The 18903-nt window shown below is 44.0% G+C and overlaps 1 protein-coding gene across 1 annotated transcript in view; it reads right to left on the reverse strand.

Moving 5' to 3' along the window:
- nup93 (nucleoporin 93) overlaps positions 1-14409 on the reverse strand; it is a 90620-nt gene extending 76211 nt beyond the window's left edge. Inside the window, exon 1 of the mRNA XM_060923809.1 lies at positions 14270-14409. The gene's annotated coding sequence lies outside the window, so the exon portion shown is untranslated. The remainder of the gene's footprint in view (positions 1-14269) is intronic.
- Between the last annotated feature and the right edge of the window lie 4494 nt (positions 14410-18903).

An 18903-nucleotide genomic window follows, 5' to 3' on the forward strand; every position in this document is an offset into this window, starting at 1 on the left:
CATGCCCACACACGCCCCGCGAGCACGCTGGGATCTGTAAACACCGTAAACCCGGAAGAAAGAGAATTACGAATTACGAGAATTATGAAGCCTTATGCGCCTCGCCTCATCTTTACGCTCTTGCCAGTATCTGTTGGCGTTGTCGGTGACAACAAGCCACAGCACCAAGACCAGCAACACTAACGACTCCATGTTCTCCATGTTTATTGTTTACTATCCGGGTTATGAGACTACCGCTTAAAAGCTCACTGATGTCACTGTTTGCGCCGCTTAACGACATCACCTGACGTCCACCCACTTTCGCTACCTCCACCCAATGTGTCCACCCACTTCCAGCCAGCACGGTTCAGCGCGGTTGTAGTCGAAATGCAATTCCAACAGCCCCGCTCAGCCCGACTCAGCACGGCACGGCTCAGCCGCGTTGGTAGTGGAAAAGCGGCACTAGTTATTTATAGACCGCTTACTGACAAATTAATCGATTCTAGGTGTCTGGAACACGTTTTTTTCTAGCTGGTTCTCCCTCTCTGTCTGCAGCGTTAGTATGTAGCTTGCCGTCCAAAATGGCGGACACCGGGGCATCACGTGACCCTGTGACATCAGGTGAAATACCTCAATTGACCATCGAGTACCCGGTATTATATTCTATCTGGTTTGGCTGCCGAAGAATCAAGTCCGACCTTGGACGGCACACAGCCCATTTTCTGAGTGGGTTCCCAGTCTGGATTGTTTCTATCGTATAATTTTGCTGGCGCTCCTAGAAGCGAAATGGTAATACATGTGTTAAAATTATAACAACGACCGAGTGAACCACGACAAGAGAACGCTCATTTTATAACAATTCTAGCAACACGAAATAAAATTCTTCCATGATATTATCGAGAAAGCTTTTGAATCTCACCTGAGATAAAATGATTACTGCAAACACGAGCTGGTTTGGTTTTAGCCTCTGTTAGATCAGCCCTGCCAGTGTTGTTCAGCCGTGCTCGTCTCCTCTCCGCACTAAGCCCGAGTTTCCTCACCCTCTTTCCGAATCACGGACGCAATTCTAAAACAAATCGGAACGTGCCACGGTCACGAGTACTGCTGTGACCACAATAGTGGTGTGTCGTTCATGAACGAACCGTTCTTTTTGAACGAGTCTTCGAAGTGAACGACTAGAACTAGTTCGCGCTGCCTCTCGTTCTCGGTCGTTCGCGAATCAGCAGTCTCTGCTCGCTGGCAGCAGGGCGGTCGCTGAATCTCGGTCGTTGGCGAATCAGCAGGATCTGTTCAGTAGCAGAAGGGTGTCCAACTTGCATTTTGATCTGTGCAGAGCAGCGCCACTTTACTTCTTTAAGGGCTATCTGAGCCCTATTATCAGAGCGTTGACACATGCCAGGTCTTTAGTTTACAATTTAGAGCTCTCACTCAGCAATACATTTCAGTTCACAGCGAACGAGCTCAGCAGTTCGCGAACGAACGAACAGCCAGCAGCCAGCCTGCCTGCTGCCATACTGGGCTGGGCGCATAGCAATGGTTTCCATGACTGTGATAAACAATGAAGAACGTGGCTCTGGAGATCGCGGCATACTGTGTTCATTTTTTTAATGTTAATGCAATTTGTAATAAAGTGGTTTGTTCTTTGTAATGAGCGTTGCTGTTGAATATGAGCAAAATGGGTGTTACTTAATGGGTTTGAACAACTGCATGAAACAGTCTGCATCTATCGTAGTTGGCTTTACTTTATTTCCCTTGCCTACTGGGAGATACCATTATCAGAAAGTTCGCACCACTATGGGGGCGGGGGGCATGCATGTCTATTACAATTTCATAATTACTTAAAAAGAGAGAGAATAAAATACAGCGGGCTGCCACTACTTATTTATTCAGAACTAGCATTTGTATTCATTTTTTCAGCAACACCACCACCTCTCTCGTTGTTGACAGAGTAGTACTGGACGGAGCTAGCGCCAGATACAGTACACAATTGACTGGTCATTGTAAATTGTGAGTTTTAAAATTGAGACCAGTTCAAGAAGAAACAATGCAAACAATGTAGGCAGTACGAATACATATAAAAATTACAAGAACTTTATTTACCTTTTCAGATTAACTTTACAGTGACTTGATTTATCACAACTTTTACCATCACAATAAGTCTCCCCCCCCTTCGCCCCGGCTGGGACGAGAGTTGAATATTCCGTTGGTCTTTAACATGAACTTGGGTGCGGGGGGGGGGGGGGGGGGGGTGCATGTTATTCTCTGAAATGAGTGTTGCTGTTAAATAAGCAATTTTTTTTTTTTGCTTAATGGGTTTGAGAGAACAACTGCATAGCCAGCAGACCATGGCTCTACTAAAATAAATATAATAAACATAAAAACAGCTTTATTCTCATCTACATTTAATTAACTTTCAGAGCTTTGTTTATGTAGTCTTTTTCAGATAATGCTATAGGTACGTGCACATCTCCGATCTAGCGGCCGCCATTTTGTTCCATTCCCAGTGTGACCGCGTTCTGAGGAGCGCCGATGGGTATCCCCTAAGAAATCGCGTTTCGGATTGGTCAAAAGCACGGAAATCCGGGGATTCCCATTTAATGACGTAGTTTAGTACCCGGTTGATGACCAGAGGCAGTCTTGTTCGCTTCCATTGAAGATTTCTCCACTTTATCAGGCATTGAAAATTTTGTCCGATTTCAACAAAGTGAAACTACCATTTATCGATTTTGGACACATTTGAAAGGTAGATGGTCTCTTAGTATTATGTTTAATCTTTCTTGTCAGTAAGTTTGATGGTGATTGGTTCGTTAAAACTTGGTTTTCTGTCAGCCTCAAAATGCATACCCCTCATGCTCATCCCCGTCTGCCATATTGAAATCGTTGGAAATTTGTCCATGTTCCATCGGCATTTTCTCTAATTAAAATATGATAAACTGCAAATAAACTGGGCCAGTATCCTTCATCAATACCTAAAGACATTATAAATTCGCATATTTTGAATGATCATGGTCTAGGGGACCCGATGATTAGAGATTTAGAACATGTTCTGCAAGCTGTCCACTGGTGCTGAATATGCGAGTTCAGGTCACGTGATCACTTTCCCAGTCGCTCATTGGCTGATCTCGTTTGTTTTGTAAACAAACTGCACGTTTCTCATATGTCATTGTTGATTGAAATGGTTTTGGTAGTTAAAATCGGTATATTCATTGAAATGTCAAATTGGTCATGAGACTTCATTAATGCAAAGTGAAATAAATTATTATAATTAATTTTTTTCTGATTCAGCATGCCTCCCAAAAAGAAAAAGACATGGTTTCGTAGTCCGGAGGAAAAACCTGGGATTGCAAAGCAGCATCTCCTGGATGTGTTTGCTCAGTTGCCTGCGCAGAGTACCTCCTTCTTAAATGGACATGTTCTCTTCTTGTTTGTCTTAGAATGTAAGAGCAGTCGGGCCATGACAGAAAGAAAACTTTACGAATTAATTGATCAGTCATCAATGGACGCCACGCAACGCAGTCGATTATCATCACACTTGAAGGTTGAGATAAAGAAACTCGTTGATAAAACATTGGGCAAATTCAAGTGCCTCTCCAATGCAGAGCAGTTCAGGAAATTTAGTTCCATATGCCAGCAGTTGTTTTGTTTAACCCCTCAGTCAGATAATCAATATCAACCAGTACTTCCAGAGACTCAATCATCAGGTGCAGATCAGTCTGATGGGAGGGAATTACTGGTGCCAGTGAATCCAAGTGTGATTGTGCAACTACCTGCTCCATCTCCAATAAAAACCAGACAGCTATCCAAATGCACGAGGTGTAAATCAATTCGCAAGGATATGGTTATCCTTCGTGGGAAAATGGAGCACATGCAGAAAACCATTCGGTGTGATACATCTTTGATTTCATGTGCTAAGAAGTATAAGAAAGTATCAATTAAAAGACTTAACCAAACACTGAAAAGAAAAGAGGCTCAATTAGTTCGGGTCAAAGAAAAACTTAATAGTAGTGATCTTGCCGATGAGCTTAGATCTGCCCGGGGAAGTGTTAGTACACTGAAGAAAAAGAACAAAAAAATGAAGAAGTACCACAAGGAAGCCAGGAGAAAAGCACTTGACTTTTCATCGCCAAGTCCAACTGGAGAGAGTGATGAAGGCATGATTCTAGATCTAGTGGGAAAGCTTCATGACTTGGAAAATGAAAAATGTATTCTTGAGGAAAAAGTTGATGATTTGATGGAGGGTGTTCTTGAAACCAAGTCTGACCAGAAATCTTACTCTGCAGACATGAGGATGATGGTATTTGATGCATTGGTGAATCAAGTGCCTACAAATTGTGTCCCAAAGTTAATAGAGAACTTCGCTCGCCGTTGCAAGGTGAAACTTGAAGCAATACCGCATAGATCTACAGTAGAATCTATGGCGAGAGAACTTGGTGTGATCAGTGAATACCAAGCAGCAGAGGCTTTGCTTTCCAGTGAGGATTCCACTTTAGGCTTTGATGCCACAACGCAAGAACACATTCATGTTAACGAGATTCACTTCACTACCGAAGAAAGTTGTTACTCCATTGCAATTGATGAACTTCCCGGAGGAACGGCTGAGGACTATGCTACTCATGTCACTGATTCTATTGATAATTTGGCTAATGTTTACTCCTATTTTGAATCACAGGATTTTCAGGGAACAAGAAGTAAACTAATTCAGAATGTCACCAATACGTTAACAGATCGCTGTGCGGCAAATCATGCAGCAATAAGGATAGTGAATGCAGCATGGAATAAAACCTTGACAGAACTTAACTGCCACCTGCATCCACTAGACTCAGTGGCCACAAAAGTCCGGGCTTCATTGAAAACGTATGAAAGAAATGGTAATATTCCAAAGAAGATTCTGGGGTCAGATTGTCTTGCTGGTGACCTGGTCGTACAAATCAACAAACTGCGTTATAAAAACAGTAAGGGCGATCCAAAGGGATTTGTGATCTTTTTGGAAGCGAATGGTTTACCCCGTGGTCTGCTGCCCCGTTACCGTGGCAATCGCCTCCATATATTTTTCCATATTTGTGGCACCCTAGTGCAGTACCATTCACTTTTTGCAGAACTGTTCCAGAAGGGGACCTCTTGTGGTGGACTACGGTCAAGTATTGCAGCAGACTTCTCACTGGAAACTGCTCATGTCGAGATGCAGGTTGTTGGCTTAATAGGAAAGTTGTTGACTGGGCCTTGGATGGCTCGATTCTACACATCAGCTGCTACCGAAATTAACCACATTGATGGTATTTCTTGTGTGAAGATTGTCATTTCGGAACTGAAAGACCAGGAGCGCGAACCTCGAGGCACCTTGACACGATGTACGGATTTTTTTTGGAAATGACTTGTCCATGGCTGATGGAACTCTTCTCCAGTTGAGGGAGTCTCCCAAGGATAAAGATGTATTTGACGACATGATGAGGAATTGCCTCCAAGCTATCATTGATGTTCTACAAAAACAATATAAGAAATACTTAGAAATTGACATTACGGAACAATTACAGAAGGAGACCAAGTCAGCACGTTCACATAATATAGATAGCGAGCAAATGATGGGCATGTTTAGTGCTGCACAAAAAAAGGCACCAGCAGCAACACTTTGCTACATTTCATCCAAACTTAGAGCTCAGAAGAATGGAACTGTTGAATATCTTGATTCTCTTGATGAGGGAAAGCGTTGTAGACTATTGAAAATGGCTGTAAGCTTTGGCAAGAAGCAGAGAATCAGAAGAAGAAAAAGGATGAAAGATCTGATGGTTGAACTTTCAAAGCGGCAGGCTGACAAAGGCCAAGAACGGGATAGTGCAGCCAGAAAGAAATTGGAAAAGAGACTAAAATCCATGGACATCAGTCTAATTCCAGAAGAGTTTCCACAGCTCAGTGAGGACAAGCAAGAGAACTTGATTGATTTGCTAAGTGGGAAGGCCATAGGGAGGGATATTGGACATTTGTGGTATGAAGAGGGAGAGCTGGTTTTGTACAAGGGGAGGATTAAGAAAGTTGTTGGAAGAGGTAAGAGGAAAGTGTACGAGGTTGGATACTCTGTCTCTGGGACAACAGTGGACGATGATGAGGTGGACTATGAAATGAGTTTTTCTTCTCTGGCAGCTGACTTTATTATGGATGATCTCACAATGTAAGCCTAGTGCTTACAATGTTACATAATGATAATTCATGGATTAGGATACAGAAATGTAGAGGACATTCTTTGCAATATAATTATAATTATCGGGAATATAATTATCGATGAAAAAGGACTGTCATGAACGATGCAGAGGTGAGACTACATGAACATGTACAGGTAATTGGTTAATAGCTTTAATTATTGATTACTAATTAATAATAATATTGATTGCATTTTCCTTCAATTTTCAGTGTTTTAGTACTCTAATATCTGTTTTTATTGCATTTTGGAGACCCAAGTTTTCACAGACTCGAAGAAGGATTTTTCCCACGGTGTTTATTTCAGATGAACCGACTAATTACCCTAATTACTGATTCTAATTAGGGGTTAATTATCATAATACTAACTTAAATTTTCTTTTTCCTTTAATGGCATAGAAACATAGTCAGAAATCGTCTATTTGGGACACGCTTGCTCTATTGTTTTACTGTTAATTGATAGAAACAAAAGGGATGCCACTTAGGAATCTTTAAATTTCCATAACTTCCTTAATATTGAACCTATTCCTATGAGCTAGGTGTCATTTTGAAGGTCTTTTCCAGCTCTATCTTACTATTTCCTCAAAACAGCCATATGAGTGTTTTGAAATTTTTGGTCACATATCTAAATGCTAGGATAATGTTTTTCTTCCACCTTTTTCTCAAGCACATTGTAATGTATGAAAATCTATTGTGGATGGCACCTCTGCCGCCTCTCGTTCACTCAAGATGAACTAAACTTCGGACGACAGCCATTGTTGTGCCGCTTTGGTGTGACGTCATCAAAATGAACGAGTGAACGAACTGAACGAACGAATTTCTTTGCTGAACTGACCGACATGAACGAACTGGCGGAAATGAATCGCCATGTCCCACCAATAGACCACAACCGTATACAGCACAAAGCTATGGCATAGCTAAAAGAACGCTTAAAGCAGTGGAAAAACAAAGAGAGTTGCGCATGCGTGACTATGTTTTGTATGGATTCATCACTTGACCCCAAATTTGTATCTCCACCAACATGGCCGACATCCGGGTTTCTATTTTGCTTTGACGTCACTTGCAAGTCGAGGATATTTGGGAACTCTAGGCTACACACTAATTCCTAACAAATCGCAAATTCACCAACATACATTACACCACAGGATGGAAGTGGACTGAAGTAGAAAATACAAATTTTGGTTAATAAAAATATTGAACTGCACAGACCTTACTGCAGTGTCCAGCTTCGTGTCTCCAAAGGAAGTAGGTTCCTCTAAAGCTAGCCGCACACTACGCCGATCCACGCGGAACCGAACCGACCCATTTCAGAGCCGACGCACATATCCCCGACTAGCATCATAAACATTCCGCTAAATATCACGTGACAACTTAATAGCTTTGTGATTTGCTATTGGATATAGTTACTGTTACACTTGAAGATGCTACAGGCTGAATTACAAATGACACAACATGGAATATGTAGCGCACTATCTAGGCTGCATGAGCTATTATTTCCAACCTTAAATAGTGCACTTATATAGGGGAGTTAAAGCGATTTGGAATTCAGCCACACAACTTGAGCAGAGTGGCTTTCCAGCCCACTGTGTCTATGGATAAAGCTTCAGTCTATGGAATTACAGTATATACCTGCATTAGGTGCTACCAACACGCATTTCTCGCGCTAGAAATTGTGTTTAATGATGTCACGTGTTATATGCGAAAGATATGATTGGCTATTGCTAGCGACTCTCGCCGATCAGTCTGGCTCCCGATTAGTTTTTTGAATCGGCTGTGAGATGAGTCGGTACCATCGAAAACTAGTCTTTACGCCTGACTCGCGACTTCAGTTGGCTCGGTACACTGAAAATCGGCGTAGTGTGCGGCTAGCTTAAGGGGCAACAGCTAACTTCTGATGTCATCTAAAACCTGACTGATTTAATTTATGGGAATACAAACTGTCCCAAGTCTCCCTGCTCTACAGATATCATCAGTATTTGTACAAACAGAGTTACAAACTCTGACTGAAAGCAGCTGATTAGATGTTTTATTCCAACCTTTAAAATTTGTAAAAATGTTCTTTTTCCTTTTACACATTTTATTAAAATTGATTACATTAATTTGTGTTAAATGTGTTTCCACAGATGTTAAATAAAATTGTTTTAAAAATCCTAGTGTTTTGTTTCTTAAAAGCAGCACTAGATTACTTTTTTTTCAATGTTGTTTGTTAACAAACCAACAAATCATAATACATCTCATCTCATCATCTCTAGCCGCTTTATCCTGTTCTACAGGGTCGCAGGCAAGCTGGAGCCTACGGTATCCCAGCTGACTATGGGCGAAAGGCGGGGTACACGTCCTGGACAAGTCGCCAGGTCATCACAGGGCTGACACATAGACACAGACAACCATTCACACTCACATTCACACCTACGGTCAATTTAGAGTCACCAGTTAACCTAACCTGCATGTCTTTGGACTGTGGGGGAAACCGGAGCACCCGGAGGAAACCCACGCGGACACGGGGAGAACATGCAAACTCCACACAGAAAGGCCCTCGTCGGCCACGATCATAATACATATTGTGGATGACAGAAATGCTTTCAAGTGTCATGAGACGGGATTCTCATCATATCGCCCACCCGAGGAAACAAATAAGTAACTTTTTTTTTTTTTAAACAATGGTCTGCTTTAAACAATGAAACAGCAGTGAGGTGTGCAGTTGGAATGACTGAATGGTTCAAGGTGAAGGTGGGACTCCATCAAGGATCTGCTATGAGTCCTTTCTTGTTTGCGATAGTGATGGATAGCTTGACGGATGAAGCGGGGCAAGCGTCACCATGGAACATGATGTTTGCAGATGATATTGTGATATGTGGTGAAAGTAGAAAGGAGGTTGAGTTGGGTTTGGAGAGATGGAGGGATGCATTGGAACGAAGAGGAATGAAGGTGAGCAGTAGCAAAACAATACATGTGCATCAATGAGAATGAGGATGAGAGTGTCGTAAAGATGCAAGGGGTAGATGTAAAGAAAGTTGGTGAATTCAAGTACCTGGGGTCAACTGTGCAGGAAAACAGGGGCTGCGATAGTGAGGCGAGAAAGAGAGCGCAGGCAGGGTGGAGCAGTTGGAGAAGGATTTCGGGAGTCATTTGTGATAGGAAAGTCCCAGCAAAAGTGAAAGGTAAGATGTATAAGACAGTAGTGAGACCAGCTGTGATGTATGGATTGGAGACCGTACCCTTAACGAAGAGACAGGAGGCAAAGTTGGAGGTGGCGGAGTTGAGGATGTTAAGGTTTGCGATGGGAGGTTGGACAGGATAAAGAACGAGCACATCAGAGGGACAGCACATGTGGAGAGCTTGGGAATTAAGCTAAGAGAGATGAGACTGAGATGGTATGGGCACATCCTGAGAAAAGATGCAGAGCATGTTGGAAGGAGAATGTTGAGGATGGAGCTGCCAGGCACATGGAGCTGCCAGGCACTCTCTGGCCTACAGAGGACTGATAGAGAGCATCCTCACCACAGGCATCACTGTCTGGTACGGTAACACCACACAGGCAGAGAGGAAGGCTCTGCAAAGAGTCATAAAGACTGCAGAGAGGATCATAGGGGCAGAACTTCCCTCCATGGACTCTATGTACCATATGTGCAGCGCTGTCGGAAAAGAGCAGAGGGAATCATCAGAGACTCACTCCACCCAGCTCACTCTCTGCTCAGACACAAACACTGCACGTACAACCTGAGACACAGCAGATCGGACAGCATCATCACTCATAGAACACGGTTCTTCAACAGCTTCTTCCCTGCCACAGTCAGACTGATGGCAAAACAAAATTATTGAATAAGCGCAACAATAACCATTACTACCTCACTTCACTTGTCATATGCAATATGTGATACACTATTATCTGTGAAACAGGATTATGTGACATGTACGCTTTGATAAATGTGCAATATCCCCACATAACTTTCATTCCCCTCCCAAAATGTGCAATATTTCCATATAACGTTCCCCTCTTTTAATAATCCAGGAACAGCACTCAGGACTAGCCTTTTATTTTATTAATGTTATTTAACATTTGCCCTCTCCTTCTGTTTAATACTTGTATTTAAAATTTTGAGCATATAACTTTTTTCCTCCCCACCCCCCCACATATTGTATAGTGTTTCTATATTTTCTATTTTTATTATAGTGTTTTTATCTTCTAATCTGTTGACAGAGAGCCCTGCATAAAAATTCCAATGTGTCTGAACTGTTGGTTTATGCACAAATGGCAAATAAAAAAACCCTTGACCTTGAAAAATGAGATACATGGATGTGGTGAGAGAGGACATGAAAGTGGCAGGTGTAGTAGAGAAGGATGTGGAAGACAGGGAGCAATGGAGACGAAAGATCCGCTGTGGAGACCCCTAATCGGGAGCAGCCAAAAGAATTAGAAGATAATCAGCTGTGGCGCAGGAACTCCACCGTGTCCCTGCTCACGACCATATTGTACACACATTACAGTAAAAGTTGAGTTTAAACAGAGAACCTGTAGAGGACGGCCCCATACGGACAGTTGAAAGTCACACTTGGAAGATGCTCTGGACACTTATGGCCCTTTTCCACTACCCTTTTTCAGCTCACTTCAGCTCGCTTCAGCTCACTTCAGCCCGACACGGCTCGCGTTTCGACTACCAAAAACCAGCACGACTCAGCTCGCTTCAGCCCTGCTTAGCCCCTAAAACTCGCACTGTTTTGGAGTAGGGCTAAAGCGAGCCAAGCCGTGCCGAGTGAGGTTGGGGGCGTGAGCAGACACTCCCCTGTGCACTGATTGGTGAGGAGGAGTGTCCTCACATGCCCACACACACCCCGCGAGCACGCTGGGATCTGTAAACACCGCAAACCCGGAAGAAGAATAATTATGAATTACGAGAATTTCTGAAGCCTTATGCGCCTCGCCTCATCTATACGCTCTTGCCAGTATCTGTTGGCGTTGTCGGTGACAACAAGCCACAGCACCAAGACCAGCAACACTAACGACTCCATGTCCTCCATGTTTATTGTTTACTATCCGGGTCGTGAGATACCGCTGAAAAGATCACTGAATCAGTGACATACAGAGCATCGTGGACGAGTTCGCGGAGCGCAAGGCTCGTCGTATGCCTTTCAAATAATGCGCGCAGTAGGCTATTGATGTTTTATTATGAGCCATGTACAGTATGTCGCCGAATGTTTTTTTTGTTTGAGTTACATGTTCGTTTGAAGGACTTAATGTACAAAATAACATAGTTGCACCCCGGAGTGTTGAAATTGGTAAACACAGTGCATTCAGTGAGGTTTGCACCGCCCTCCTTTTATTTCTGACTCTTCCTGTCACCGTTGCAACCTCTGAGCGCTCATTCGTATGCCCTTCAAATAATGTGCGCAGTATAGGCTATTGATGTTTTATTATGAGCCATGTACAGTATCCTAATGTTTTTTGTTTCTGAGTTACATGTTCGTTTGAAGGACTTGATGTACTAAATAACATAGTTGCACCCGGTAGTGTTGAAATTGGTAAACACCGCAGTTGCGGACATTTTGTAGCCTAAAATGATGTTATGATAAGCTTTAATAAAGGGCCCGGTCATTTGCCCCGCCCCCGGCCCGGCTCTGACTTGTTCCGCCACTGTCACTGATGTCACTGTTTGCGCTGCTTAACGACATCACGTGACGTCCACCCACTTTCGCTAACTCCACCCAATGTGTCCACCCACTTCCAGCCAGCACGGTTCAGCGCGGTTGTAGTCGAAATGCAACTTCAATAGCCCCGCTCAGCTCGACTCAGCACGGCACGGCTCAGCCGCGTTTGTAGTGGAAAAGCGGCATTACAGTAATGCTTTTATGGCTGAGGACTACAGTTGACTTGCTAACTTTAGGACTGCAGTTGCCATGAACAGTTTTGCACTCAAGTTATCATCAATGAAGAGTTTATAACATCAACGAAACTGACTTCATGTTAAAACTGTTAATGTTACAGTCATGCTGTCTGTTGTTGCCCAAATGAGGATGGGTTCCCTTTTGAGTCTGGTTCCTCTCGAGGTTTTTTCCTCATGTCGTCTGAGCATACTTGCCAACCCTCCCGATTTCGGCGGGAGGCTCCCAATTTTAGCCTCCATCTCCCGATCGTATTTGTTAAAAACTGGATAATCTCCCGGTTTGGGGAAATCCCTACCGCCAAGTTAAAAATACTCCCGATTATGTCCAATCAGAATCGTATGAGAAACACTGCTGACGTCAACTGATTTTTAACCAATCAACGAACAGAATGACAGTCACTTCCGTAATGTAGGATTCGCCCAGGCTGTCTGACATTTTTTTTTACAAGCAGTCATTCATCGTGGCCACTAAACCCAATACCAAACAGCAAAAATATGAATGCAAATACCAGGTTGCATGGGGGAATGAATTTCCATGGATGAGCAAATGTTCAACCAGCCAGACCAACGCATTCTGCAAGGTAAGCGATTCACTGACCGCACAGGTCAACGTTTAGAAGTCTGTATGTTTACATCTGGGTCTCGCAAATTTATTTCAGTTGGAAAATTTTTAACGCTGGGTCGGGTGGCTGTAACTATCGAATTTGTTTGGTGAGTGTATTTGAATAGTGTGGTAGTGTCTTAGTGCTATTTTGAATTTATGTTTGAAAGTTTACAAGTGAATTATCTGGAAAGTGATTGACTTTGATAGAGTTTTGAGGTTTTAAGTGAAAGATTACTAGTGAGTGTATTATGGTAGGACTAAAATATTGCATTCGAGTGAATTTCTTTGCGGAGTATATTTTGATAGTATGGTAGTATCTATAGTGCCATTTTTACATTTTGTTTGAAAACTTTCAGTCAAAGTTTGCAAATGAGCAAATTCCTTTGATGCATTCTGATAGGATTTCGATAGGATTTCTCGTGCTTTTTAAAAATTCTGTTGGAAAGTGTTTAGAGAGAGAGATGCGTTTTAGTAGTACTAAGACAGTGCAGTATTTATTTAACTGAGTTGTTACTATTTTGTAGTGGTTAGCACTGTCGCCTCACAGCAAGAAGGTCCGGGTTCGAGCCCCGTGGCCGGCGAGGGCCTTTCTGTGCGGAGTTTGCATGTTCTCCCCGTGTCCGCGTGGGTTTCCTCCGGGTGCTCCGGTTTCCCCCACAGTCCAAAGACATGCAGGTTAGGTTAACTGGTGACTCTAAATTGACCGTAGGTGTGAATGTGAGTGTGAATGGTTGTCTGTGTCTATGTGTCAGCCCTGTGATGACCTGGCGACTTGTCCAGGGTGTACCCCGCCTTTCGCCCGTAGTCAGCTGGGATAGGCTCCAGCTTGCCTGCGACCCTGTAGAACAGGATAAAGCGGCTAGAGATGATGAGATGAGATTATTTCAGATGTTTCACTCTGAGCTCTCTCATGCCTGATACATGACTCCCATAACCTAGAGTAACTGATAGAACAAGATCAACAATTCAAAACCTCTTTAACTGTATACATTTCAAATGGTTTGCGATTAACTGGGATCCACTGGTTTTATCATTTCAACCGCACATCAGACCCTCGGCCAACTGACAGTCCTTCTCCCCCATGAGAATTTTGAAAAGTTGGCAAGTATGTCTGAGGGAGTTTTTCCTTGCCACCGTCGCCACAGGCTGCTCATTGGGGATAGATTCGGGATAAAATCAGCTCGTGTTTTAAGTCGTTCAAATTCTGTAAAGCTGCTTTGCGACAATGTTTATTGTTAAAAGCGCTATAGAAATAAACTTGACTTGAAACTTGAGAAGCACTTCAGTCTCACTGACCTGATTCCTCACGATGCATCTACAGCTAAACACTGTTAGCTCGCTACAGGGCTGCCTTATGTGGCTAATGTGGATTTTATGGAAACGGATTTATTTATAATATTGTCAAAATATGAACTAAAACCAGGGTGAATACTGTAAACACTAACAATGTATGAATGAAGAGCCGGGCTCTTTAGCTAACTACACACACACACACAGGTTAGCAGAGCAGTTAGCCAGTAGCACGTTTCAGCTCACAACCAGGAATAAAAGTGTCCGGGAACAAATCGCTCACTCCGAGTGTCAGCAGAAACTCATAGTGGATGGTTTCACTCACCGCTGTATGTCCTGAAGCTGTACAGCACTGATAGAACACTCAAAGGAGTCGTTTTGACAGTTTATAACAAGAAACACTATATTAGCATTACTGCAGTTTCACTCCCGGGTTCTGTACACCGCCGCCGCTGATTGGCTCATTCACACCGATCGCTCTGACGCGCCTCGCTTTCAAAATAACTTTATTTAAAACCATAATAAAGACACTTATTAGACGATAAACGGCCACTCACTCGTGTGTGTGTGTGGGGGGGACCCCTACCCTACCCTACCCTACCCTACTGATCCATCCATCCATTATCTCTAGCCGTTTTATCCTGTTCTACAGGGTCGCAGGCAAGCTGGAGCCTATCCCAGCTGACTACGGGCGAAAGGCGGGGTACACCCTGGACAAGTCGCCAGGTCATCACAGGGCTGACACATAGACACAGACAACCATTCACACTCACATTCACACCTACGCTCAATTTAGAGTCGCCAGTTAACCTAACCTGCATGTCTTTGGACTGTGGGGGAAACCGGAGCACCCGGAGGAAACCCACGCGGACACGGGGAGAACATGCAAACTCCACACAGAAAGGCCCTCGCCGGCCACGGGGCTCGAACCCAGAACCTTCTTGCTGTGAGGCGGCAGCGCTAACCACTACACCACTGTGCCACCCTGTAGCTGCTTGTAGACAAGTCGCCAGGTCATCGCAGGGCTGACACAGAGACAAACAACCATTCACACTCACATTCACATCTACAGTCAATTTAGAGCCACCAATTAACCGAACCTGCATGTCTTTGTACTGTGGGGGAAACCGGACGAAACCCACGCAGACATGGGGAGAACATGCAAACTCCACGCAGAAAGGCCTCCATTGGCCACTGGGATCGAACCCAGAACCTTCTTGCTGTGAGGCAACAGTGCTAACCACTACATCACCATGCCACCAGACTGAACTATCCATCCATTATCTTAAGAAAGAAGAAACCTTTATTTCTCACATGCACACTTCAAGCACAATGAAATTCATCCTCTGCATTTAACTCATCTGAAGCAGTGAACACACACACACACCCAGAGCAATGGGCAGGCACACTAGAGCACCCGGGGAGCAGTCAGGGGTTAAGTACCTTGCCAAGGCCTACTAAGGCCGCCCCACGTTAACCTAACTGCATGTCTTTGGACTGTGGGGGAAACCGGAGCACCCGGAGGAAACCCACACGGACACGGGGAGAACATGCAAACTCCGCACAGAAAGGCCCTCGCCGGCCACGGGGCTCGAACCCGGACCTTCTTGCTGCAAGGCGACAGCGCTAACCACACTACACCACCGTGCCGCCCTGTAGCTGCTTGTAGACAAGTCGCCAGGTTATCACAGGGCTGACACAGAGACAAACAACCATTCACACTCACGGTCAATTTAGAGCCACCAAGTAGCCTAACATGCATGTCTTTGGACTGTGGGGGAAACCGGAGGAAATCCACGCAGACACGGAGAGAACATGCAAACTCCACACAGAAAGGCCCTCACAGGCCGCTGGGCTCAAACCCAGGACCTTCTTGCTGTGAGGCGACAGCGCTAACCACTACACCACCGTGCCGCCCCCCTACTGATCCACATATATTAATTGGAGCATAGTTTTACGCTGGATGCCCTTCCTGTCGCAACCATCCCATTTCCGGGCTTGCGAAACAACCATTCTTACACACACACACACACACTTATGGACAATTTAGAGTAGCCATTTAACCTAACCTGCATGCCTTTGGACCGTGGGGAAAACCAAATCCACACAGACACAGGGAGAACATGCAAACTCTACACCGAAAGGCCCCCATCAGCCGCTGGGCTCGAACCCAGAACCTTCTTGCTGTGAGGTGACAATGCTAACCACTGTGCCACCCAGAAAGGACACAAGACCACTGAGAGTAGTAATCTGTTCAGATTCAAGTTCAGTATTATCTAGTTTACAGCTCAGCCATTCAGACAGCAGAGCATATATCATGATAGAGATACAGCAAACACGATACAGAATTCAGATGATGGGGTTAAGAGTAACATTCTTATGGGAATAATCACATGTAGGGAACACAAGGAATAAAATGTCTGACAAAGCTACTAAAGAAGCCACAAATAAAAACAGTATTGATTTTTTAAGAAATATAAGCAAAACAGAAATCAAGAGTATCATCAAACAAAGAATGAGGGAGACATTGCAGGAACAATGGGAGGAAGAGAGGAACGGCAGATGGTTTTATAAAATTCAAAGGAAAGTGGGAGAAAGTAGTAACGTAATAAGGAATAGGAGAGAGGAGATAATACCATCAAGACTCAGACTTGGGGCAGCACAGTGGTGTAGTGGTTAGCACTGTCGCCTCACAGCAAGAAAGAAGGTCTTGGGTTTGAGCCCAGTGGCTGGCGAGGGCCTTTCTGTGTGGAGTTTGCATGTTCTCCCCATGTCTGTGTAGGTTTCCTCCGGGTGCTCCGGTTTCCCCCACAGTCCAAAGACATGCAGGTTAGGTTAACTGGTGACTCTAAATTGACCGTAGGTGTGAATATGAGTGTGAATGGTTGTTTGCCTCTGTGTCAGCCCTGCGATGACCTGGCGACTTGTCCAGGGTGTACCCCGCCTCTCGCCCATAGTCAGCTGGGATAGGCTCCAGCTTGCCTGCGACCCTGTAGGACAGCTGGATGGATGGATGATATATGCTCTGCTGTCTGAATGGATGGATGGACTCAGATTTGGACATACAGGACTAAACAATACGTTATACAGAACAGGTAAACATAATACTGGCAACTGTGAGTACTCTGGACAAGAAGAGACTGCTGAGCATGTTATATTACACTATGACTCAGAAAGAAGGCACTTAGACATAAAACTTAGGGAAAATAAAATGCATGTTAATATAATAAATATCCTGCAAAGAAATGTGAGAGAAGAATACTTCAGCATTCTCTTTCAATTCTTAAGAAAAACAAATTTGAGAGGATATGAGTTGGGAGGTTTTTTTTTATTTTTAATAGTCTACATTGGGGGCGGCGCGGTGGTGTAGTGGTTAGCGCTGTTGCCTCACAGCAAGAAGGTCCTGGGTTCGAGCCCTGGGGCCGGCGAGGGTCTTTCTGTGTGGAGTTTGCATGTTCTCCCCGTGTCCGCGTGGGTTTCCTCCGGGTGCTCCGGTTTCCCCCACAGTCCAAAGACATGCAGGTTAGGTTAACTGGTGACTCTAAATTGACCGTAGGTGTGAATGTGTGTGTGAATGGTTGTGTCTGTGTCTATGTGTCAGCCCTGTGATGACCTGGCGACTTGTCCAGGGTGTACCCCGCCTTTCGCCCGTAGTCAGCTGGGATAGGCTCCAGCTTGCCTGCGACCCTGTAGAACAGGATGAAGCGGCTAGAGATAATGAGATGAGACCCACACTCCATGCCAGTTGGTGGCAGTAATGCACCAATAAAAGAACTTTTGTACAGACACCGTTAGGACAAATCTTTTAATAGTAACATTGAACTAACAAACTATCACATTGCAGAAAGATTAAATATTAACAAACACTTTCACCAAACTGTGGCCCCAAAGCTGGAAGCTCACAATTGTTCAGAATGTCCTTATGTTTTAGAGCATTACAATTTCCCTTCACTGAAATTCTGGGCCCCAAACATGTTCCAGCATGACAATGGCCCTGTGTACAAAGCCAGAACCATGAAGATATGGTTTGCCAGGATTGTAGTCGAGGAAATTTAATAGCCTGTACAGAGTCCTGACTTCAACCCCACCTTTGGAATGAACTGGAACACTGCTGTGACCCAAACCTCTTCCAGGCTAAATAAACTAACGAGCTGTCCCCAGCAAAACAAAGCCACACGGTTTTCCCTTTAATTTGGCAATCTGGAACTGATGTACACAATATGACTAAAGGTTCATATGTACTTGAATATTCCATTCCAGATCTAGTACCTGCTTTGCTGTTATACGAACCTCGATATATCTGAGAAGGCTTTCCACTAGATTTTAGAGTGTAGCTCTAGAGATTTGCCCATTTAACCACAGAAGCATTAGTGGAGGTTAGGTAGTGATATCTGGTGAGAAAGCAATTGTGTGCACACTTCCAACTTTGTAAGGCAGATAGCAGTGCGATGGGCAGGTGTCCACAGCCAAGTGGAGACATTTAAGGAGAATAACATGCAAAAAAAAAAAAAAGGTTTACTAGGAGACTTGAAAAAACAAAACAAAAAACACTTGTCCAGATTCCAGTCACCTAATGACACATCAGTGCATCAAATTAGACAAAACTAGAAGCTCACAATAACTTAAAGACCCCAGTGATAAAAGTTTAGGAACATGTTTGTGTGTGACAGTCATTTTGAGGTACATTTTCCCACAAATTTCCTCTTTGCAGCAAAGATGAATACTTGAATGCTTTGTGGGGGTCTCCCCATGCCCAAATACAGCCCAAACAACCTGGTCCTGTACCAAGCTGTGGGCTGGCCGGAACACGCTCATGAGATGTGAATGCAGCTTTAAAAAGACACTCATTGTTGCAAGTTGCTTAGAACATTACTTTTGCACACACACACAAAAAAAAAATAATCACACAAACCACCCACCAAGTATTCATGGGTTCACTGAGTGAAATTCTTTCCTGCC

The sequence above is a fragment of the Neoarius graeffei genome, chromosome 6, assembly GCF_027579695.1.
Source record: "Neoarius graeffei isolate fNeoGra1 chromosome 6, fNeoGra1.pri, whole genome shotgun sequence".
NCBI lineage: Eukaryota > Metazoa > Chordata > Actinopteri > Siluriformes > Ariidae > Neoarius > Neoarius graeffei.